Raw genomic sequence first — 26,173 nt, forward strand, 5'->3', positions numbered from 1 at the left:
TTTTCTTTAAATTACTATAGTTCAACATAGTTCAGTGCTACAATAAAGAAAAGAAATTCCTGAGGTGGGGAATCTTTAAAATCAGTTGTGGAGTCTCAGGGAAAACCAGTTAGAGTGGGCAACATTTGAGCTAGGCCTTGAAGAACAAGCAGGAGTTGCCTAAGTAAAATTAAAAGGAGGGTAGGGAGATAAAATGCTAGGGAAATGAAATAGCAAAAAATGTTAGGAATGAGGCCCATTCAGCCAAAGCTGAATAACCAAAGAAAGAAACAGGAAAGGGAATGGCAATTGAAGTTAGAAGGAAAGACATAGAAAGATGAGGAGCGGGTTGTACTGTGGGTGTGAGCATCCTAACATGACTCTGTGAGCAATGGGCTGATTTCACTGAATCCATGCATTTGTAAGGTGACTCTAGCAGGAAGGCGAAGAGCAGACATGATGAAGTTGACTGAGGAAGGTGGCTGCTTGCTAGAACCTGTCAATGGCTGCAGAGCACACACAATGTCCTGGGCACAACAGCAGACAAAAAAATTCTGATCTTTTTCTGAGACACCATTTTAGCAAGGTCCTAAGTGAAAGGCAGGCTTATTAACACTGGAAGTCAAGGTACAGCTGAAAGAATTTAAAAGGTGGATTTGGTCAACAGAATATGATGCCTACCTGGACATGAGTATGGAAATAATTGAGAAGTCAAAAATGTCACCCATGTCAGGATGGGACACAGAGTAGAAAACAGACCTGTTGGCTGAGCTGGAGATGGAAGGCATGTGGACTGAGGTATGTGCTGTACCACGGCACTCCTGTTGATGAGCCATTATACCATGCTGGTCCTGCTAGATTATATGACTCATTGATGTGGCAGTGATCTTAGTTTAGTATTACATTTTCACAACCATGGAGTCACCCAGTGACGCATGTTTCAGAACTCAAATGACTGTGGGGGCAGAAGCATCCTTCAGGAAGCACTGGAGCTGGCTTCCCCGGAACGCATAATAACAAGCTTTATGTACACATATTCCATTTGTGGTGCATTCATTCGGTGGAGGTTTCTCAGAATCAGAGCAAGAATATGGTTCTGCACTCAAGCAAGAAGACCGTGCTGGGGATATAAATTTATGAAAGTTGGGTATCTGAGGCGGCCTTGGAACATGGAGAGATAGTTAGGAGATGGCCACAGGGGGCAGGGTGGGGATGGAGAAAACCAATTAGAAGGTGAGGTGGGAAACAGGTGGAAGTTAAGGCATTTTTTTAAATGCCAAGAACAGAACCCAATGAGAAAAATTGAACTAATGTGGTAAGAAAAAAAAACCTAATGGAAGATGCATAGCTGGGTGTGGTGGCGCATATCTTTAATCCCATCGTACAGGAGGCTGAGGCAGGTGGATCTCTGTGAGTTCAAGGCCAACACAGTTTACAGAGTGAGTTCTAAGATAGCCTGGGATACACTGAGAAGCCCTATCTTAGAAGGAAGGAAAAAAGGAGCGGGAGGGAGGAAGGGAAGGAGGGAGGAGGGGGAGGGATAAAGGAAAGGAGGGAGGGAAGGGGAGGGGAGGGAAGAGAAGAGAAGAGCAGAGAGAGGATAGATGTATGATGGCACCTAAGGAAGGGAGGAGAGAATATCACAATAGGTAAGACGAGACCTGAAGAGGATGTGTAGCTTAGGATAAGCAGCACCCAGCACTGGCATGCTCTTGGGATAGTTAGATGGTTTCAGTACCATCAGGGGAAGAATTCACAAGCACATGATCTCCCAGCATGTTCTGTCATGGGCTTGGTCCACTGTATCCTATAAAATACTCTCTGGAAATATCAAACTCCATCTATGAACAACAAGGTCGTTTGGGGGATATAGGTCCCATAGCCAAGGCTAGGGTCCCTGTCAGCCTCAGTTTCTGTTCTTCCTAGAGGATGAGTCAAACCCCAGTGGATACCTTTCTTTTCTTCTGATCTTGGGTGGAGGTTCTTCAGTAGTAGGTGCTGAGCTTTGCTAACAAAGCTGAAGCTCGTCCTAGTACCAGCTTCTCCCCCAGCTCCAGAGTCTCCCTAGTGAAAGTCATGAAGGTCTCTGGGACGATCAAAGACAGGAACTGAGGATGAATGGTGGTTAAGCAGCAGAGAGGATGGCCACAGGGAGCTTTAAAAATACCCATGAGTCCTTCATCTCCCTCCACTCATTGTTGAGAGGTGACACCGGGCACTCCCTTTGAGTGTGGACAGTTCAGAAAATTTAATGCCCCCTCTGATCTCTGTGGGCACCAGAATACACATGGTTTACATACATATATGCAGGCAAAGCACTCATACACGAGAACCCAGCTGATTTAAGTGACCACACAAAAATGAGTAAAAGAATCGAGTCTTCTTTTATTCTCCAATGCTCACACTCCAACAAGCTGACTGCATCTGTCTGCCTTTGCTTTCCTGGCCTCAACCATGATGTGACTCCAAAGCAACCCACCCCACCACCATCCATGGCCTCTGGTGCTATGCTTGATTCTGGTCTCACTTCCACTTCTCCTACATTCCTTCCAACTCTCTGAGACTGTGTCTCACCTCCAACAAGTTTTTCATTCAGTTTCCTCAAACAAGTCCTCAGTGACGGGAAGCCAACAGGCTCTGTGGAAGTCTTTAATGTACATATGTGTGATATGTCCATAGCAAGTATCCACCGCCAGTATTTTAAGCACCTATTGGTGGATGTCTTTGTTTTGTTTAAAGACAAGGTCTTGCTGTATAGACCAGGCTGGCCTTGAATTCACAGAGCTCCACCTACCTTTACCTCAAGAGTGTTGGGATTAAAAGTTTATACTACTGTACTTGGTTTGGGTAAATACCTTAATAAACTTTACTCCTAACATCCCCAACAATATTCACTGGGTTCGCTTCATTTCCCACAATCATCCTGGAAGGTAGGCAAAAGAGATAGCCCCGATTTACGAAAGAAATAAGGCTCAGAGTGGCTAAGGCATCAAGACAACAGTAGAACAGAAATTACCCAGGTCTTCATACTCTAGTCTCTGCTCCAACACAGCTGCTGCATGTTTCAGGGTTCCACTTCCTTCAGCTCCTTAACCGACACTAATAAGTATAGTAATACTCTCCCCCTTTCCATTAATCTATTTATTTATTCACTTTATATCCCGATCACAGCCCCCCTCCTCCCAGTCCCTCTCCCCCATTCCGGTATCAACCCACACTGGCACAATAAGTCATTGCAGGACTAGGCATATACTTTCCCATTAGGCCCAGAAAAAGCAGCCCAGTTAAGGGAACAGGATCAGGAACCTAGAACAACTGTCCTCTGAAAGGCTCCACCCAGCAGCTGACTGAAACAGGTACAGAGATTCATGCCCAAACATTAGATGGAGCCCCAGGAGTCTTGTGGAAGAGTTGAGGAAAAGACTGAGGTACCAGAAGAGGACAGAGACTTCAAGGGAAGACCAACAGAGTCAACTGACCTGGATCCTTGAGGGCTCCCAGAGACTGAACCACCAACCAAAGAGCATTCGTGGGCTGAACCTAGGCTCCACATACACACCCCTTTTGCATAAGAAGTTTAAAAAACATATCTGCCTCGATTCTTCTATTCATTCTTTACTGGAGTGTACTGTTCCCAGAGGCTTCTTTGGGCCATAATGCTCCATGTCTGATGATGTCCCCAGGAAGCAGGGTTTCAAGTCCTCACCACCTGGCAGTGGCTAATCTTGGAAAACCGGCCAGAACAGTTGCCCAGGAATGAGCCAGTTCAGCCCACTCAGAGGCCCTGTGGGGGTGCAAGAAGCATGCCAGCAGCCTGTAGTGGCATTACTGGGCTTCAGCTCCCGAGGACTGCGGTGCCCAGCCCTCACTGACCATAGCCCCTTAGACAGCTGTGACTCTGGGAGATAGCATCCCTTCCCTGTATCTTTCGGTCCCATCAAACCTTGCTGGGCTGCTCATTCCCACAGACAGCCGGTTGTCCAGGCCCTCCCTAAAATCCCCCTCAAGTGACTGTCCATCACCAGCTCATCTGTAAAGCTACCAGAGGAGCACAAAAGGACGGCTGGCATCCCAGGCTGATTTCACGTCAGACACCTCTACTGTACTGTCAGCTGAGAAAGGACAAGAATGTTCCCCACTCACCACAGGAAAGAACAAAAGATCAGACAGAAAAAAGGCTCCCTGCCACCACCTCACAGGCACCAGACTGTACCCCAATCAAGGCATCTGCAACCTCACCCTCTACCACCCAAAGCCCTGACAAGGGTCCAAAGGCTCCATGTCTCCTTGGAAGCCCTTCCCCCTTCTACTTCTCCTCCCAATTTCTCCACCTCATGAATTCACTCTCCCAATAGCAATGACAGGAGAATGGAACAGGTAACAACCAGTCTCCCCTGGAATCTGTCATTAAGGCTTTTTGAGACCCTGAGGTCCCCAATGTCCTACAATATCCTCCATGTGAAGAAACCAAAATCACACCAAAGGAACATTGCTTAAAGGAGAAACATCCTTGGAACTGCATCAATGCCAGTACCAGACCTAGTGCCATCTGGCCTTACGTTACCTCAGCACTTGCCCTCAGCCCCCAGCCTACCACAGGGCCAGTCCTGGCTCACTCTCTATCTTTGGCCACTCGATCCAAACTGACAGATCACTTTCTACCAATCAAATTTCACCTGCGATGAATGTGAATTTCCCTGACAGCCTAACAAATATTTATCCACCAAATTCGTGAATGAGAATTGATCTTGATGTTTACTTTGAGAGCTGAAGGAGCTGACTCTGACGTGGTTTTATTTCCCCCCTCTGGAGAAATTAGAGAGTCAGGATAGCACAGGAGAAAGCAAATCAATGGCTATTTCCAGTTACCAGCATCTGTCTTCAGATTTAATAGAAACGATGCTCTCAGACCCACTGTCTACTCAGCCTGCTCAGTGCGAAAACACCCATCGATATTACAGGAACGCACGTGGAATGCCTCTCCTAGTCCCCACAACTTTAGTGAGATACACAAAGCCCTTCTGGATGAGAAGTGATCAATTCCATCTCATAATCAGAGAAGTGAAAGCAACAACCCTCTCTGAAATAGTGTTGGTCCACCTGAAGGCTAGCTGTGAGAGGATTCAGAATAAATCATCAGACTTGCATTCGGGGAGGGCTTAATGGATGGTGTGTGTTACAGTTCTATCAGACATTCATCCCAGACATCACTAATCAATTCAGCATGTTCCTCCAATCCGCATGGATAAGACCTTAGGATCCGCCTCAAAACACATTTCAAAAGAATCTGCCCCCCCCCCCCCAGTGAATTTATACACAAGGGGGAGGAGGCAAAAGCCTACTCGATACCTCTGAGCTAGAGGTTATTTGGCTTAATAGGCTAAAAGCCTGGTCTGAGAACTGAGAAGCCAAATCTTTAGCAGGTCACAGGTCAAATACATAACTCCTGCTTCCCCATCTGTGAGTCAGTGGCCCTCACCAAAGAGGTAAGACCACAAAGCAAATGGCTTTGTTTTATAGTTGGTTTCGCTGACAATAAAACAGCCACGTAGTCCTGTACCCACAGAAAATCTGCTACACCCTTTCAAAAGGGAGATTTTCTTCAAATGTTGGCTAGTTTTCACTAGACCATCTATTCAAGATGTCCATACCAATCCCCTTTAAGTAAGCCCTATGTCTCTCGCTACCCAAGATAAACTCTACAAGCCTTTCTCTGACGAGCTACCTCAGCCCTTTACAGATCTATGCCTTTCCCACCACTGACCCCAGCTGCCACCATGCCCTAGCCAACAGTCACACAGAAAAATATTTATCACCTGTCCCCCTCAAAAGTCCCCACAAAGTCCACTCCTTCTTCACGCTCCCTCTGTACACAAAGACTCATAACTTCTCCCAATCCCCATTCACGGTCAAAGTCGTCAACCAATTGTCTGTACTCTGGCCACACACAGTGTGGTCCACATGACACTAGCCTGGGTATCATGGGAATGTGTCCAAAATGCCCACCAGAGCTATGAGGCAGGTCAGGCCAACAGTGCCACGGGCTAACAAGAGCTCCAAATGCAGACTGCATATTGAAATGGGAAGTCCATGCTCACTTCTCTCTGGGGTGCCCACACAGTCTTCATTCCTTCTAGCCTGACTCCTCACTAATCATAGAAAAATTTTCATCGAATGAGTGAATCTATCAATCCATATATGAATAAACAACATGTCCCTTCCACTGTCTTTGAGGTCCAGGGTTTGCCATTCATCCTTCAAGCCCTATGTCAGTGACCTAGAAACCTTCTCTGCTCTCCAGTGCAGACAAGGAAACCCCAGTGCAGGGAGAACCGAGAGGATGCTGATGAAGAAGCCTGCCTCTACACCTCATGAGAGCTCTCAGGACCTGCAGCTTGCTGTCTTAAAAGCATCAGGAGGCTATGTGGCTATAGAAGCCCCTGTTCACGGTCAAAGGCAGGAATTCCCACCTGGAACCAATAAGAACAGGTTGGCATTGCTTTGGAGATGAAGCCCCGTGTGAGCTGACAACAAATCAGATCTCTTATTTGGGTTTCAAACCTGGATGCCCACATCTTACCCACCCATCATCTCTCCATGTGCTTAAGAGCTCTCTCTGCTCTCTGCCTTTGCACACATCACCAATACTTTATCTCCCTCTTTTGTCTCAGGATTTCTTTTTGGTTTGGAGAACAAGATCCTCAGAGTGGAAATTGCAGACATTAGTCTCCCCATTTCCATAATGCATAGAAAGGTTTCCTGGCACCCCAGTGCCTCCCGGATGCTAGAGCGAACAACACTCACTAACAGGGAGGATTTAAACCTTGGCCCCATGCTTCAAGTCTACCAGCTCCAGAATGGGCAGAATCAGCCCACCAGTGAGCATCCCGGGGTAATGATGTAGATGACCTTCCAACCCCATTGAAGGCCTTTGTCAAGTCAACGGGCTACGCAATGATGGCTACCATGCTGATTCTGAGTCCTCCTTGGTCCAAGAAAAAGTCTCAAACCTTTCCTGCCCGCATGCTCCTTTAATTGTGAGGACGGGGCAATGGGTGCCCATTACCACCTTGTTAAATTAGAAAATACTTAAAATCAAAACAGGCAGGGCTTATGGCTCTTCTGCTGTTTTGGCACCACCAAACTCTGATTCCATTCCTAGAAAGTCTACCTGCTTTTCTTCCTCACGCCCCCTCTTAACACACTCCTCAGTATTTCAGACAGGGCTACGATTGATCAAAGGGTACCGTCACACACGGGCCTCAGCCCATTTCACACCAGAGACCTGAGTCTTACACTCGAACAAAAGACCTGGGTTTCCTTGCAGCAGCTTCAGCCACACAACATCCATCCATACCCTGTCCCCAAGATAAGTCCTTTTAGATGACAGGACACTCAGAATTATGAGGAACAAACTCAAATACCCAATCTAGCACTTGTGGAACTGAAGTGACTCGGGTAGAAAGGGTGGCCAACGGATTGACTATGTAGTTCTCTCTGTGTTATGAAGGAGCGTGGACTGTCAGTACAACCTAATTAAACACCAACTGAATGTAAGCAGAGCCCGAATAAGCATTTGCTTGTTGCCACTTTCTATTTCACTGCTCATTCAACTATTTTAGGAAGAATATGCCTGAGCCAAAATCAAAAGGGACAGAGTAGTGACTCTGTGGTTATGAGCACTGGCTGCATTCTCAGAGAACCAGAGACTGATTCCCAGCACCCACATGGTGGCTCATAACCATCAGTAACTCCAGCTCCAGGGAACCTGACGCCTTCTTCTGGCCTCTGCAGATGCCAGGCTCGCAAACATACATGCGGGCAAAGCGTACATACGTACAAAATGAAAACTTTTAAAACCAAGCGGGGAAGGGGGCAACATGATAGTCATCACAGTCCTGGCTCACTGAGGGCTGAGAAAGTAAGGCACAGGACTGAGGTACAGTCTCAGTCTGGCTGGGGCTGCACTCTACCGTCCTAAGGGCTCACACCACACTACGCCTCACCACACCACTGTAACGTGCCCATCTTACACTCCATGCTCATCCCAAAGGCACACACTCATGTATATGCACCCACTTTCCTCTCTTAACACTACCGTGGTTCAAGCCAGCATTCCCCCTACTTTGCATCTGTCCCAGACAAGGCACCGAGCTGCCGCCGCCCAGTCTCTGCACACACAGTGACTGCAGCTCAATTATGCCCCACCTCCCTCACTTCCGCCCCTGTTTTGCTGATCACATTATTCTCTTGTGTCTCTCCATTTCGTCTTGGCCGATCACTAGGAAACCACATAGACAATCAGACTATATCCTCTTTTCTATGCCACCTGTACCCAGCTCCCTACACCTGCGCTCTTACATTGCCTGACAGTGCTCTTACACTGTCAGGAATGTTACCCAAAGCCTCCACCAGCTGCAGAGCCCAACTTCTCACCCTAAAGGCTCTCACTATGATTCTTTCTGTAGCCTCTTTCTCTTATGAGCAAGCAAGTTGTAAATGTTCCCATCTTCTAAAACTGCCCCTGCCCCTGTGCGTGCAGAACTCCTTTGCTTGTCTACAGTCGAGTTTTCCTTCCACCTTCCCAGATCCCCAGAAGCCCCTTCTCTGTCTGCCTAGCCAGGTCTTTCTATTCACCTCACTCCCAACTCTTTTGACATGATTAGTTTCATTTCCCCTAAACAACATCCACATATACCTTTGACTTCTGAACCTCTTCCTACATCATGAACCACACTGTATAATTCATTGATCCATTTGCAATGGAAGTTGGGAGGCCAAAGGACTGAAATTAGGAACAGTGCTAGGTGGGAAAGGAGTATGGGAAATCCTTATCTCACAAAGTGATGGGGGCCCTGCAAGATGTGAGGGGAGGCCTTGGCGGGAGGATTTGAACTCCTGAAGGCAGAACTCAGAGCCAGCAGATAACAAGGGGCATGGAGCAAGCTTTACAAAACAAGTTCTACTTCCAATCATGAACAACTAAAGCAAACAAACCACAGCAGACTCTAGAACAGTGGTTCTCGACCTGCGGGTCACAACCTGTTCGGAAGTGAACCGGCCCTTTCATAGGGGTCACATGATCAGATATCTTGCTTACATTACGATTTGTAATGGTAGAAAAATTACAGGTATGAAGTAACAATGAAAATACTTGTATGGTTGAGGGTCACCATGACAGGAAGAACTGTATTAAAGGGCCACAGTGTTAGGAAGGTTGAGAACCACGGATGCAGAGAAAGAGAAGAGCAAGGAGTAAACAGGGTAGAGAGGGAAAGAGCTGCTGCTGCCTGCTTACTCAGCAACACAAGAATTCTTACATCTTCCTCTGTTTGTTGCTGTTCTTTTGAGACAGGGTGGCATGTAGCCCAGGCTGGTCTCAAACTCACTCCGTGTTGCCAAGGGTGACTTTGTGAACTTTTGATTCTCCTAAGTGCTGGGATTACAAGTACACACACTGTACCTAGTGTTTGCAAACCCAGGGCTCCCTATATGGTAAGCAAGTGCTCTACCAAGTGAGCTACACTGTCAACTCCATTTCTTTTCATTATCATTATTATTTCGTTTGTTAAGACTGGGTCCTGTTAATCAAATTCTTTAAAAGACACGGAAACTCACTGGATTCTCTAAGGCATCCCAGGAGGGGAATTAGCATTATTAATGCTAATTTAATGAGAAGCTCCCCTTGTGCTAAGCACTTTCAATACACTTCCTCGTTTAATCTTTAAACAGTCTGTGACTAAGGTTTATTGATGAAGAAGCTGAAGCCCAGGACATTAAAAGAATTTGTTTTTAAGATGACCTGAGTAAAAACTGGCAGAGGCGAGTGTAAGACATCTTCTTCCAACATCCATGTGGGGACAGTCATAACAGCCCTCAGCCACAGGACACAGGCCATTGCAATGTTCCTTCCTCTGACAAGATATGATTAGCGGCTCTCAGAGAACATGGGCTTCTGACCATTCTGGTTGCCTCCCAAGCCAGAGAAATTATTCACTGAAATCCTGGTTCTCTGCCACACCCCACTCTCCAGGCTGTCCTTGAGGAAAACTTGGGAGGAGGAAGACCTGCTCCCGGCTCTCTTACACCTCAGCGGGATTCCGTACTTACCCAGGTGGAACCAGGTCGAGGATATGGCCAAATTCGGCCCACATAAAACTAAAGGTGAGAAACTGTGCCCGGAAACATGGATGAAGATCTGGTTGTGACTCTCCTGGGTTTCCATTTTCTTCTTTGTCAGTTCAGCACTAGGGTCTCTTGCCTGAACCCAAGAGCCAAGGGCAGAGCAGCCCCTATAGCCAACATGGCCTTGTCTGGAATGGGTCCAGTCTGCAGACAATGAGGCTTGACTTCTCTAAAGCCAATAGTGAGGAAGACCAGTGTGATGCTGTAGGTGTGGAGACCTCAGTCTCCTTCCTCTGCACACAGAGACCCTGATTCTAGCCAGACTGGCTTACCACCTGCCTGCCCTCTCTGAGCAAGACAGACAGAACTGGGAGTAGTCAGGTCAGAGGGAGTTAGAAATCTATGTGGACAAAGGACAGAGGAACCTTCTGCATTAAAAATATGAGTAGTATCATCCTGAGTGAGGTAACCCAGTCACAAAAGAACAGACACAATATGCAGTCACTGATAATTGGATACTAGCCTCAGAAAACTCTGAATACCCAAGAAAACAACTCACAGGCCATATGAAGCTCAAAAAAAAAAAAAAAAAAGCCAAAAAGTAGAAGCCTCAGTCCTTCTTAGAAAAAAAAAAAAAGTGTATAGCACCCTCTCAGAGTGGGATACACTTAGGCCTTAAAGCATTAATAACTTAAGAGCTAAGAAGATAGCCTTGTGGCAATTCTTGGTAGTTAAAAATCATTATGTTTAATCTTTACATACCAAAACCTTTGACTATTTCCATGTTACATTTTATTTTACATATACTTTATGATCTTTGTAAATAGTAAGATTTCAATGCAATGCATATTATCAAATCTTTTAAAAAAATCAAGTACTGTGAAAAATATATTCATGTATATTTATACTAAAAAATATGAGTAGTGTTCTGGGGGAAAGGAACATTAAACATCATGATCCTTTTAGACCCACACCAGTTCAGAGATGTCCAGCTGTGAAGACACTACAAGCATCTAAAAAAGAAAATGTCCTCTACTTAAAATGCAAACAAGACTTGGGGCAGGAGCACATAACCACAATGCTCTAGCTAGCCAACAAACTGTCTTGTCAGAGCGCAGAAGGACTCTGATGACCATTGAGTCCAGTCCCTTCTTTAGACACAGAAGGAAAGTGATCCCCAAAGGTTAAGCATGGTCATGGGGCATGGTGAAAGCAGGGCTGTGCTCTGACCAGCTCAGCCAAGTCTTTATGCAATGTGGTCCTGGGTCCCAAGAGAGGGTGACCAAGGATGGGGTGAGCACGGATCTGGAATCTTGGCATCCTGCTACAAGGGCTGCCCCTTTCACATGCCACCACAACAAACAAGAACTCTTGGGATCTCAGCCAGATGACTATTTCCTCCCTGGCCCTACCTTCCGGAAGGATGAACACGAGAGGGGAGTCAGAGCCAAATTCGTCCTTGGTATTATCTGCAGCCAGTTCACTATTTCCTGCCTCCTAAGAGGAAGAACTTTCTAGAAGGAGTATTTCCAAAGTACTTTATTCATCTTTGGGTTACTAGAAGCAAGGCAGGAACTGAATGTATTAAAGATCATAATTTTTTAACATCATATTCTCACCAAAATGGCACCCTAGAGTTCACAAAAGTCAGCTGCTGACAAATGCCACATTGGATCTATTAATTGCAAGAATGGAGAGTGAACTGCATTTAAAGTAGCTAGCCAAAGAATGGCTGTGACCCAAAATGAGGTAATGAGAGGCAACAAAATTGGGGACAGACAAAGCATCCTGCCTAGGAGTGAGAGGGATCATGAGCCTGTAGAACTGCCCAGCTCAGGAAGCCTGGTCTGTGAAGCTTGCTCTTTGCAACTAAGCAATTTGCTTTGCTAAGTAACCAAGGTTCGATTAAATACTGGCTTAAGCCCCAGGGCTCAGCAGCCAATCAATGGTCAACAGGATGAAGGATTCTCCCAGGGGCCATCAGGAGTCCTGTTGGACTAAAGGAAAAGTAATCATCTGCAAACGAAGGTGGGTGAGATAGCTAGAGAACCAACAGAAGCTCAGGGCCCTTGGCTCAGGATGGGGAGAAGCCCATGAAAATGCCAGTCTCAGAACAACAGCAAAAATCCCAGAAGAAACAGTGCTTGAATACTTGCCTTATCTTGGACAAACTATTGTTCTCAATCTCAGTTCCTTTGCTGTAAAGCTGGACCACCTCTTACCTGAGAGGACCATTAAAGAAGACAGCGAAAGTAGAGATTAGGATGACATGGGTGTGGTTGGTGCACAGTGAGCCTGGATCCTTTCTCTACTTTAGATTAAAGGGCAATCGCCATCAGAGGCAAGCCCAAGGGTAACCTGGTTCCCAGTGAGCCTGAAGGAGTTGCCACAACAGTCTAAAAAGGGACATAAAGAGTATAGCTATCCTGGGGTTCATGGGTAGTGGTAGGCACACTCGCTGGCCATCTCTCACTAATGTCCCTCTTTTCTCTGGGAGCCCTTGGATGTTCTTCCCCTAAATGAGGCTTACAGCAGAACTGAGTTGTGATTAGAGCAGAAGAACCAGGGAATTGGGGAGAATAGTGATGCGCAGTTTCCTGGGATTCGTGGGAGAGGAGAAGAAGGGCTCTCGCTCCCTCTCTCAAGTCATAAGCAGAGATGTTTTTCTTTAAAGTCTACTTCTAACCACAGAAGACTGCAGTGACCCCTTAGACCTTTTACAATATGCCCAACACAGCCATCAGTTAGGTAGGACCTGAGGTGGTTTTAGCAGTTGAGTGAATAGAACAGACATAGGGCGTTGCCTGCCAGGAGGAATGCAGGCTGTAACACATCAACATGAGCATTACGGTCCGAAGGCAGGCGAAGGAAAGAGGGAATGCACAAGGGTTTAATGAGGTCTATACTGGGTCTACAGGCTGCCTATTGGGCCTGTCATATCTGAAAGTGCTGGAGTTATATGTGGTTGGGAGTTGTCCCACATGGTGCTGAGAACCAAATTCAGGTCTTTTGCAAGGGCAGAAAGGCAAGAAGGAAGAGGGTCCCATCTAGAGGCCTGTTAGAGTTCTGCCTTCTGCTAGAGCGGAGGTGGCAGCTGCCATATTATAGTTGCATGTCATGTTCTTTGAGGCCAGTGCTCGGTTCTGTTATCCATGTGGACAGCAAGACAACTGTCATCGAACATTCTGGGCAAGTAACATATAAAGGTGAGTGAACTAGCGTGAACAACAGAGAAGACATATGGGCTCTGGACCAGTCTAACACATCCGCATGACTTTGGCCCTTCTAAGTGCCCATTCATCTGCTAAGTGGGACAGTGGCTTCTAGGCAGATTACAGGGAGAGTGAAACGGTAATAATGACTTAGCGTGGCAGAAAGTGCCAGCCCCTTTAGGCTATTGTGGGGAAGTGGCCTCACATTCTTTGCCTTCTCAATCCACACTTCTATTACATGGCTGTACCCCTTTCAGCTTCAGGACCTAGGAAGGAAGGAAGCCACCAGTGAAGTACAATACAGAGAGGACGGACAGACAGTGTTAGAATCAGGAGACTCATGAGCTGGGGTAGGCACGAGTTTGTGCTGCCCTTGCAGAGGACCTCGGTTTGGTGTCCAGCACCCATGCTGGGCATCAGGCCACCACCTAGAACTCCAGCTCTGTGGGATCTGACAGGATCTTCTGGCCTCCATGGTTGCTTGTATTCAGGTGCACGTACCCATTCACTGACATACATAAATAAAATGAAATAAGAGCCTAGAGAGATGGCTCAGCGGTCAAGAGCACTGACTGCTCTTCCAGAGGTCCTGAGTTCCATTCCCAGTGCCACATGGTGGCTCACAACCATCTGTAACGGGATCTAAGGCTCTCTTCTTTTATGCAGGTATGCATGCAAATAGAGAACTCTTACACGTAAATGAATACATCTTAAAAATAAAGTAAATATTTTTTTAAAGTTAGAGGCTACAAGAACAGCTTCTCATTCCCTAGACAAGGTAAATCAAATTATCTAGACAATGAAGCCTCAAGACACGTTAACATCCAACAATGGGCAAGACTGGCATCCCAGCCATTCTCCCTCTTCTTCCTCTTTCTCGCTTTACTCTCAGCAAACTGACCTATCAACCTAAAGGGTCGAGTACATTTAGTTCCAATTTGACCAAAACAATCGTAATGTTTAGATCTCAAGTTGAAATAGGCTCTCTGGGACCTCCAAATATACCATGTTCCTCCCAAGTACATGTCAAACCAGCAAGTGATGAAAAAACAACCCTTGACAGGAAATGACCATGGAATCACCAACCTCCAGAGTCAGCACTCAGAAAGATGCACACTGGACCATTTAGACATCACGCAGAAGCCGGGAGACACTAAGCGTCTTTCAAGCCATCTAAAAGGAATGTGATGGCTGCTTTGCCCATATGGACTAGGACATGCATCACATGACAGAAACTGCGGAATGGGGAGAGAGGACGAACCAAACATTCTTGGTTCTCACAGCTCAGCTGCACTTAAAGCCACGCTAAGCATCACATCGCTCCTGCTTACAAGCTCATGAGGGGGCCCTACTTCCTGCTATTCCTAATTCTTTTATTGTGGATCAAACCTCCTCTTCATGTCAATGCTGACAGGATGTCCATGACCTGCCTTCTCTTCTAGTCATGTTCTTCTATGCTCTGGTTCCGAAGCCCCATGCCTGCTCACACCTCCGAGCTTCTGCCCATCTACCGCCTGCTGTTGCTTTCAGTGGCCTGTCTTCACTCTGCCCACATCAGCTCCATCCATCCTTCTCTGAAGTCTTGTCCCCATATCAGCCAGCACTGGTATCTCTCCTTGCTGAGCCGGCCTAACATCTGCAGTTTGTAGCAACTCGGCATTTAATTATTCATGGCCTTGTCTTAAATAATATGTTAACCACCTGTCTCCTCCACAAAAACAAAAGATGCCTGACATGGTACACTAGAGAACCATACTTTAAAGCCATAAAAAATGGAAAGGAAAAAATAATTTGAGTAGAAAACTCAGACTTTACCATCTATCTCTAGTCCTTTTATCACCTCAACACCCTTGAGGGTCAGATCCCATCTCTATAGAATGGAATTAGTAACTTAAACCATTTATGACTTTAACTAGCAACCATCTGTGAAAACCCTAAAGCCACTCACATGGAAGCACCACTTTGCATCTCTGTATGCCCTTCAGAACCTCACACCGCATTGCAACACAGAAGGCATTCAATCAGTTATTGAAGGATTGATCTGTAGCATAAAGCAAAAAAGATTATTATAGGAAGTAACAATGGCCTGAACATATTGATTTATTTTCCCATTTTGGACATAAGGTTGACATTTATGAAGGTAAAACAGCCCGTTTTACCCAAAGAAGTATTCAAGATTACAAAGCACCAGTGTCTCCGAATCCATAACCTGGCCGAGCAGATGTCGCAGCACTAGCTTCATGGTGGTTTCTCACTTGCTCCCTCAGCATCTATCAGCAGACGTTGTCTTGGTAGAGTCAGTCCACAGAAAGCTCACTTGATGCAAAGAACACAGCACAACAGTTGCTTCTTTAAAACAAGCACATCGAAAACAGTGTGTGCAGGACTTCTTTCCCAAACGACTTGGCTTCTCTAGAAAGGATGCTAACCACTTTCCTCCCAGGTAGAATTTTGTTTAAGAAACATTGTCTTCTACTGGGACCCTTCTGCCTGACCAACTGGGGAGAAGCTAGGATACAACTGTGAATATCAGATATAACTGCATCCGAGCTGAATGGAATAGCGATGCCCTGTTAGCAAGCACATGATCCGTTCTCGAGGGTGACGTTGGAGGCTGTGAAATCCATGAAGTTGAGAACTGGTAGCTTACTCAAGATGGAGCTTTCCAGAACACCATTCACCTGGTGGCCTCCTGGGCTGACTGACTTCTTTCTCACATCTTTGGCATTTTTTTCTGGAGGAGATTGTCTCTTCCCACTGTGGTCACATTCCAGTGGGTGTCTTGTACCACCCAACAAGTGTTATTGCTTCAGTGCGAACAGAGCATGCTCAGAAGTAGAATTTTATTGACTCTAATACACATTCTTGGAAGCTGTGTTGCCAATGTTTCTCCACTTGCTGGTGCTAAGTGGGCACTGGCTTCCTTAATGTTAACCCCATGTGTCACCCAATTAGACCTCAGGAGGTCACCTCTCCCATCCCAACTCCACACAGGAAAAGATCTTAGCTTCTTGACTACTGGTAAGTCTACCTTAGCCTCCAAAGACTAAAGTTAGTTCTCAGTGTCAAAGAGTTTGTCTATTTGCTCTCAATCCCCCCAAGCTACTTCTCCTGTCCTCACAGTGTCTTCTTCTCAATGACACACTTTAGTTATTAAGTGACTAATGCTTCTTTCCAAGTTAGACTATCTCTAACACTAAACATCTCTTTAAAGGACTTACTTGCTCTTACACTATACTGTTAAGAATCCTTCCTATAATTTTAGATTTTTAAGTCTTTTTTATTTCATCTAAACATGATCTTATCACTGCTGATAACAATACTAATATACACTAAGAATTACTTCTCAATATTTGCACATCTCTCCCAACCTAGCTTTCTATCATGCACTTGGATAATACAGTACCCACTGGATAGAGTTCTACTAGGACCATCTAGGTCTACCTCATGAATGACTAGCCTTGGCTAATAATAACACAGTCAAACCAGGCATAGTGGTACACTCGTCTAACCTCAGCGCTTGGGAGACAGTATGGGGCTCAGTGATAGAACTCTTTCCTAACAGTGCTGAGACTTTAAGTTCAATCCCCAACATTACAAAAAAATTCCTCACCACTAAAGCATAAAATAACAACAACAACACAGCCAACATAACTGAATTGATTGAGTCAATAATAAAATATGGCTAACCTCTGTCAATAACTCTCAGAAATGATTTCCTATTCTAGTGTGTTAAGATCACTTAACCAAGAGATGTGTGCTCCTCACACCATAACTATGTAAAATATAAAACACGGGATTTATTGATTTTAATCTCCATCCCCCTAGTCTACCCTGAAAACTGACTTCCAAATTATACAAACACAAGGTGAACAAGAGAAGAAACAAGAGAAGACACAAAGACACACCAGTTCCAACCACTTCCTTCTTTCAGGAAACTCTAGAAAGTCAACAATAAGCCTCACTGAAAGGTACCCTGGGATCTGGAAGGGTCCCCAGTTCTCTTCAGGTAGTCAACTGAGCATCTCCTAACCATGGTAAAAAAAAAAATCTCTCCAGTAATTGTTGGCATGACAGCAGCCTCCTGACATCCTGGCTCCCAGTCTCCTCTTTCAGGATCATCCCATGTTCAACTAGCAAGACAATTTCTATTCAGTGGGAAATCTCAGCTTAGGAATCCTTCACTAGCAAGTACGTGCAAATCATTTCTTATGAAGAGATGAAATAAAATGTGGAATGTGTTATGATCCTGAATAAAACCACAAGGATTCGAGATCTTGGGGAGAAATGTATCTTAGCAACTTTAACATCTTATAGGCAACTGTTTTTGGAAGCCATAACCAAGTCATCAAACTACACCAGCAAGAGCCCAGCTCTTTGCCTTCAGCAACCCCACACCTTTTGCACTTAATGTCCCTTATCCTTTATCTCCTACAGACAGGACTCAAGTATCTCTATTCACATTGACACAGGAGCTACCTGCCATTTCTCATTCTTAGAAACAACATGGACTGCTAAGAGCAAGGGGATCCTTCAGCCTGTCCTCTGGGAATTACTGTCAGGTAGGATTTAGTTATTCCCAGACTCTCTGTTGTGGTTTGTGCTCATCACTGGGAACTTTTGCCTCTGAAAACCTTTGATAGTGAGACCTTTAATGTTTCTATTATGAATGGTTAAATGCCCCTCTACCCTTTTAAGGGTGACGTGAAACTTTTCTCTTGATCCTAAGGCTTAGAAGAAGAGCCAACTGTTAGCATCACCACCCCCAATTAAATGCAAACTATTCTCTGAACCAAGGGCCATCAAAACCTCTCCCCATGAACAAGCTGTCCATTTTTGGAGGCTTTTTTGAAGCATAGCTACACCCATTCACACACACACATACAACCCCAGAGTAGGGCAGCTCCAATAGATGCCTGACCTACAAAACCTGAGTTATTTATAATCTAGGCCTTTACAGAAAGAGCTTGTGAGTGTCCATTATAAACAGGAGATGGAGTGCTTGTTCAGAATCACCTCTTCCCCAGCAAGACCAAATGAGACATTGCTAATCCAAGTAAGCAGTGTTTGCAAATTCAAGAGTCCATCCAACTCTCTGACAAGCACTCTCTATAACAGATGCACATAAGATCTAAAGTAGTTAAGAGACAAGGAATTTAAAAAAACAAAGGTTCTGGAAGAATCTGTATCTATAGATCTAGGTACACACACACACACACACACACACACACACACACACACACACACCACATGAGATAGGGGTGAGATTTTACTCAACATTCTGAATCTGAATTTGCTGGTTTGGGGCTGAAACTCAAGTTAAGTTCTGCTCACATGGAGTTCTTAGAAGAAATGTGGCATGGTGGGTGACTTGCTGCTGGTCAGCAATAATAATACAAAATGAAAACATCTGTAAACCGCACAGCCTTACTCAGAATTTTACAGAGAGGCCCTCTCATGGACATGCAGAGAAAAGGGACCAGTGCTTTGTGTTAAAAACGTACCCCAGATCTCTGATGTGTTGATGGATGACGTAGCTCTACACAGAGACTACCTAGGTGCCCTTTCCTACCATATAAGCGCTCTAATCCAGGAGACACCACCTGCATCCCCGAGTCAGCATGAGGGGCTACTGTTCTCAGGAGTTTTGCACAAGGCATTCCCACCTCAACTGCAACCTTACCCAAACCTCTAAATCCAAAACCATCAAGTGTTCCAAGTGTGTCCGGTATACAGTCATGCTTGGTTTAGTCCACACCAAGTGGATCTTCAGTGTTTGATTATCTTCTACTACTAAATGTTTTATTTAATGGAAGGACTTCACCAAAATGTTTATGTTTCACTTCTCTTGAAAAGCTATAAGGTGGCTGAGCAGGCGACTTGGTTGGTAAAAAGCTTGCTGTGCAAACACAAGCATCTAAAAGCTGGACATAGTGACACACACCTGCAATCCCAGTGCTGAAGATGCAGGGACAGGAGAATCCCCAGGGCTTTCTGGGCATCCAGTGAGCTCCAGATTCAGAGAGAGATCTTGTCTCAAAACATAAAGTGGAAAAGCTATTGAGGAAGACATCAAACATTAACCTCTGTCTTACACGCATAACACACACACACATACCAACACATACCACCACACACACATACACATACAAGTAGGCATAAACACACACTCACACCACCACCTCCCAACACATGCACACCTCACACACACACATATACACAAGCATGCATACTCTCATACACACACACATGCACACACATACACATGCATGCATAATACACACACATACTCACACATACCACCATCTCTCTCAACACAAACACCACACCCCATACATACACACAAACATGCATACCTGCATAGACACAAATACTCAGACACACATGCACGTTTACATACGTGCATAGCACACACACATGCGCAAACACATGCATTTGTTTCCACCCCCAACAAACATATGTGCACAGCTAGAAAACCAGAGAAGCCTGGACATTTCTTCACCCAGCATCCTTTGAGCTAAGTAGCAGCTACCCCATGCAGACTGAGCTGCTCTCTGGCCCTAAACATTCTTGTACCTGTGACCTGAGGCTAAGCACTGTCACTTGTTCCCCTTCTCCCTGGCACTGTCATTGTCCTCACACTTTGCCTGTTTGGCTTGCTGAAGATACTTGCTCTGCAGTTGGGTGAACTTCATCTTTCATTCTAACCCATTATAGTAACTAATCCTTTATAGTGACTAATATGTTCTTCAAGTGGAAAAAGAAAGTGATTTCCTCTTCTGTTTCTCATCCTCAGGCTTGGATATACACCTTCCTCCTCCCTCTTGTCTGTGAACATCTACAAACACAAAAAATCTGCATTTCTGGCCAACAACTCACCACCAGAGGCTTGAAAATGACAGCCATTCCCTTCATGCCCTACCACTGAGAGCACCTGAATATCCCAAGTCTCTTTACACTGACACTTCAACTCTATGACAACCCTTTATCCTAGTAAGCATCACCATGACAGCAAAGTCTTAGTCATAAAGATACCCATAGAGAAAATACCCTTTTCTAGAATGCTAACTAGAAGGAAGATTTTCGTTGTAACCACTTCTTTTTAGAAAAGATACTTAATCCCTCATGTAACCTAGAACTTGGTCCTAATATTCCAAATCTTGTAGATAATGGAGGTATATAATAAACGTGTGATAGCTGCCTTATACTCTGTGTTGATAGACAGATGAATAGATAAACACCACATGCTTTACACATTCAACCCCCCCAAAGAGGGAAATGGCATCACATGCCTTAGCATAGACTATCCTTGAAGATTTTGTGCAAAATGAAATAAGTCAAAGGACAAATATTTGACCAAAGGACAAAATTGCATGAGCTCATTTATTCAAGATATATGAGGTAGTCAGATTCACAGGGAAACAGAACAGAATGATGGCACCACACAGTCTGGTTGTCCCTATGACCAGGGGCTGGGGAGGAGAAAAGATGATGTTTAAAGGGGGTGTTTCAGTTGGAGATGAAACAGTTCTAGAGATGGGGTGGTGATGGCTCCTCAAAGACATGAAGGTACTTTTGCCATAGAACCACACACTTAGTGGTTAAATTGTGAGCGTTACCTTTTGAATATTTCATCACGATGTATGGAGGAAGGGCCAGAAAGATGGCTCCCTTGGGTCGTGTTTTGCCATGCAAGCATAAGAACCTGAGTTCACATCCCAGCATGCACATGAAAATCCAGGCAGAAGGGACAGCAGCACATCTGTAATCCTAGTGCTGGTGGGGAGAGGGACAAAGACAATCGGATCCCTAGTGCTCACAGTAGCCAAGATCTGGGCTCAGTGAGGGATCAAGTCTCAAAAAATCAGGTGGAGATGATAAAGGAGAACATACAACATCAACACCAACTACTGGCCTACACACACACAAACACACACTCGTGTATACATGCATGTACATATATACGTGCATGTACACACACATACAAAAATAAAATACAAAATTTAAAGAGATGTCACACTCCAACTCCACCTGGCCCCATGGGAACAGGTCCACTGCTCAGAGGGAAACACCTGACTTGACAGGATAACCTAGATGACCCTTCAAATAGCATCCTTCTGAACCTTTAGGGAAACTCTATCCCAAGGGGTCCACCCTAGAGTTTGCAAAGCTCTCAACTTGGGGAGCCTAATCCAACAGTAGCTTTCAGGCAATAAAAAAAAATGGCAACCTCAAGTCTTTTTCCACGCATAGGCCCAATCTCTCATATTTGTGCAAAACTTCTCGGCAACAGTACAATAGCAACATTAAACAGGCATGATATATGCTTTTGCACATAACTGGGATTTCAATAATTCTGCTTTGACCATGGAAGCGATGGTAAATGGTGTTGGTGATGGAGGGATGGGTGACAGCAACACTGAGCTGAGAATAGGTATCAACACCAGGTATTGCTCACTTCTGATGTCCCTTCCTGGCATTCAAGCCAGTGGCAGCTGCTGTCCAGGGACACACTTCTCAATAAAAGGAATCTTGGGCATGCAAGGAAGGTGAGTCCTTGCAGGAGTTCTTTCCACACATGTTGTGAGTCACTCATGCAAGATGGGGTTGGTAAGCAAATCTTAAAGATGTTATAGGACCATCGGAAACAGTCTTTTATTTAACAGAAACTTACACAAACTTCACACAAACCCTACATCATTGCAAAGCTTTATCACAATTCTACATATATCATAACTTGTGAGTGTGGGTTGGAGAACAGATAATTATTAAAATTAACAGTTTTTGACAAGGGACATTTTCTATCAAAAATGATAGTAAGACACTCTTGGTGACACCTCCTTCTCTTGAGTGGGAAACCTGAAGGGTTTAATGGAAAGTCTGTCTGCCTACTCTTCTCTTTCAATGGCAGATGAGAATTATTCTCGGGTTGGGGCATTTCAATAATACTGTGGTTCAAGGACTTTTGCTGATGAGACTTTGCAGCCTTAAGTCACATCTATGCCATCCATGACTCTGCTCTGGACATGTAAAAGACAAGCTAAGTAGAAACCAAGAGGTAGAACCCAGTGGCCTAGACAGTTAGCAGACATCCTGGGCTAGGTCAAACATACAATGCCAAATTCCATTTCTTCAGCCCTACGGACCATAAAGGACTCACACAGAATGTTCACCTTCCTATCCCCCCCAATGTCTGAGTTTTAGTTTCTATTCTTCCTGCGAACTCCTTAGTCTCTGGAGCAACTCTAGGCTCTCAGACCTCTGAAATCGGCTCAGCAGCACTCCCCTGGCCAAGTAGAGGAGCTACCAGCTAACTGAGCCATGTCCCCTCAGCCACTGCCTACTCCTGGCTGTTTTGTTGTTATAGTTGTTTGTTTGTTCATTAAATTATTCTACACAAAATAATGTCTGCCTGGAGCTGTTGAACTTTGCAGCAGTTCACTCTACCGGTGGGTAGAATTCCTTCCTGAATCGGGCCTCAGGAGATCAGACAGACAGGCTATAGCTTTACATTTAGGTCAATGGGGTTCATCTGAGGCAAGGGGCACTTGGAAAGGGGACACACTGCTAGTTTGGAGTTAATTTATTTCAGTCAGATCCAAACTCATAATTACTTAATGTCAACAATACTTTCCAGAGGACTTTGGAAGAACTGACCACTCCTCACCACATCCAACTCGAAGAAATTAAAAAAATGATAATACTACCTAAAACACATACACAAATGGCTTTCTCAAAGGCCTGAGAGAGCAGAGTTGATCTTTATTTTATTATTAAAACTGAGGGGTCCGTTTCCTCAGCGTCACCACAATGCCTTCATTATACACTAAGCACTCTTGTTTAGATCTTCACAAAATTGTTTAACCTTTGAAGTAGATGGCATTTTAAACCAAAGTGTGCCATGGTAGCACGGTTTTTTTTTTTTTTTTTTTTCTTTTAAATATTGAAATAAATAAAATAGTTTGCTTTTCTTCTGTCTCTGTCAGTTTGTGGTGTTGTTTGTATTGCAGAGCAAATCCCAGCCTAGCTGGGTCTCCCACAGGATTCCGAGCAAAGGCAATGAAGAGGTTTAGAAGGGAAAGATATAAAATTAAAATCTTCCTATTGCACAAACTTGAGCCATTTCCAAAACTTGGCTGAGCTGAGCTGAGAGATGCTCAGAGAGGCATTTCCATCCAATCCCTGCTGACTCCGGCATTAGGGCTGGGCAAGAGAGGAGAAGGAAGTGGAGAAGGAGAGGCTCATCATCTGGATTCTCTTCACCGTCTTCAAGAATGGCTTGCTTGAAGGATGCGCAGTTCCTGGCTCACAGAGTGGACTGTAGAGGGAAAGGCAATGAGAGATAAAAAAACAACAGCACGAACAGCTACCTATGAAAGAGAAATCAAAATTAAGGATGAGGGTGGAGGGGCGGTAAAAATGGGATGAATTGAAAACAAAAGAAAACCACTAATTAATGGCGGAGCTAAGGAAGCCACAGCTTTGGGCAATGAAAACTAGGCTTGGCTCTCTGGTGCCTCAGACATCAGCAATGTGAAATCAGCTGGCAATGGGGCAGGGTAACCACTAAATGGTCCAGGAGACCAAGAATACAGAAGATAAAGCTGTGTGTATACAAAGGGGAAAAATTCCCAAAGACTTCTACTTGGAAATCAAACAAACCAAATCTTTTCAAAGTTAAAACATTCCAGAAGACCCTTATGAAACCAAGACTTCCAGTCACCTATGTAGAAATGAGTAATTCAGAGGTATATCAACAGCCACAGATAACCCCAGCTGCTGTCCCATCTGGCCCATGGCCAAAAGAACATGACTTTACACACAACACACACAACCACACACACACACACACATGCACACACACACACATCTTCATCTCCAACCCTCGGCAAATGGTAAGGAGTGTCAGGATTACTACAAGAGAAACCAAACCACAGAGTGCACTCCAGTTCTCCACTAGCCCAGTGATGCCATGTGCCAGCTCTGGACACTAGTGACACTTCAGAACGGACAGGAGCGATACCAACCAGGTATAGGTTCTGCTTCCAGCTGAAACGGAGCCTACAAAGTTATCTTTGGTGTTTAGTATGAGATAGTCAGTCATTATGAGGAGCAGACAACAACAGCAGGTGCTTGCACTACCTCTTAGAAGCAGTTTATGAGAAAAGAGATGGAACCCCAACAGAGAGAGCCCGCATTTCTCTGAGCTCTGGATGGAGGGAGGAGAAAGGCAGAAGGAACCAAGATAGAAAATGACCAAGGCAGAAAGAAGAAAGTTTTACACCAGACATCTCTACCTCTTCCAGTTTCCGATTTCATCATCTACCATGCTGCTGCTCCTGGTGAACCCAAGACATCATTCCCGGGCCTGGCACATAGGCCACGCAGAAAGACATTCCCAAACCCAATGCTGAATGTCCATTTTTGTTTCCAAAGGAAGTCTGGGGAAAGCCCACATTCTCAGGCCTACCAAATCTCTGAGCATCTGCTCCTGCCCCTCCGATTCACTTGATCTGACTCAACACAGCCTGTTTCTGTGAGCTGATGACTTACTGTTCCCTGACTAACTATTCTTTCCTGCTCAGTTCAGCTAGTGCCATGTGACTCCAACCCTTTCCATTGAAATATGAGTGAGAGTGACAGTCCTTCTGGCTTTCCCCATTTGTTGGCTCATTAGATACTGGCCATGATTTTATCCCCTGAAAGTCTTTTTGTCCCTCCTTTAATACTTCTGACCTCTGTGGACAGATGGCTCCTACCACTTCGTCAGAGTTCATAGCATAACCATAATCAGGCCCTTTGAATTTCTAAAAAGTTCTACCTTTCATCTGTTAATCAATCACACACACACACACACACACACACACACACACACACACACACACACACACACACACTTCTTTTGCTCCATTTAACCCACCTAGAAAATTGCTAGTAAGCTTTTGAGTTTGCACTCTTCACATAAGTTTTTCTCCCATTTACTTTTTAACCTAAGTAAAAGTGCTATTTAATTTTACCCTAAGTCAACTACAGACCGTAGAAAATGTCTTGCTATTCTTGGTCTCCTACTGAGTCCTTCCACCGAAGCTTGGCTTCTCGTCTTTCCCCACACTGATAGCTCTCCACCACCTTCATCTCCCACATCCTCATTTTCTCTCCTTTATCCCTCTCTACCAGTTCACTGTCCTTCAACTCTCATTTTCTCTCTCTGCTTGTACCTTTGGATGTTTCTTCCAATGACAGCTTCTCCACATCAGAAATATTAGTCCAGGACTTAATGTGTACAAGATTTTAGAATATTTCCACTAATTAGCAGAACTAACTTCTCACTTTACTTTAATAAACAATGATGTTATGGTGGTATTGGGTATTATCAACAGATAGCAACACACCTTCATTGGAGGAGAAAGACTACTGGTAAGAAGAACATTACAGTACAACATTTAAACATTCTTTTGTGTTATTTTTGCTATTTTGTGTGGATCGAGTTGTGATTCCCAGCTTCACTTTTGACTCAGCTCTACCTCCATTCTCTCTGACAGCAAATCTGCAGCTTAAAGAACAGCAGTCTATCTGAGTGTGCTGATCTGGACGGCTTCCTTTCATTGGTCAAAAAATCCATTAGTCCCAGTTTAACTGCATCTTAGCTTTACAGGGCTGAGCATTCAGTATACACTACATATTACTCAGTTCCTAGTCACCAAATGAAGAAAGGCATAGCTGAATACAAGCATTATCATCCAAGATCTAAGAACTTACTAGCTAGAAACATCAGCTGACAGGCCCAATAACTTTTCTCACCTGCAAAGAGCTAAGTCAATCATGGACCTTCTTGATAACAACACACTGGAAAGAAT

The 26,173-nt window shown here is 44.7% G+C and overlaps 1 protein-coding gene across 2 annotated transcripts in view; it reads right to left on the reverse strand.

Annotated features, from left to right (window-relative positions):
- The window catches only part of DPF3 (double PHD fingers 3), a gene marked incomplete at its 5' end in the record, with an annotated part of 270,133 nt that overhangs the window by 20,523 nt on the left and 223,437 nt on the right, over positions 1-26,173 (reverse strand). The window contains one exon of one of the 2 annotated variants that reach the window (XR_013975648.1): positions 21,854-23,634. The exons of the other annotated variant lie outside the window; for it this stretch is intronic. Of the gene's footprint in view, positions 1-21,853; positions 23,635-26,173 lie in introns of those variants that run through there. 2 annotated transcript variants of the gene reach the window in all.

This window comes from Micromys minutus, assembly GCF_963924665.1.
Source record: "Micromys minutus genome assembly, chromosome: 1".
Lineage (NCBI taxonomy): Eukaryota > Metazoa > Chordata > Mammalia > Rodentia > Muridae > Micromys > Micromys minutus.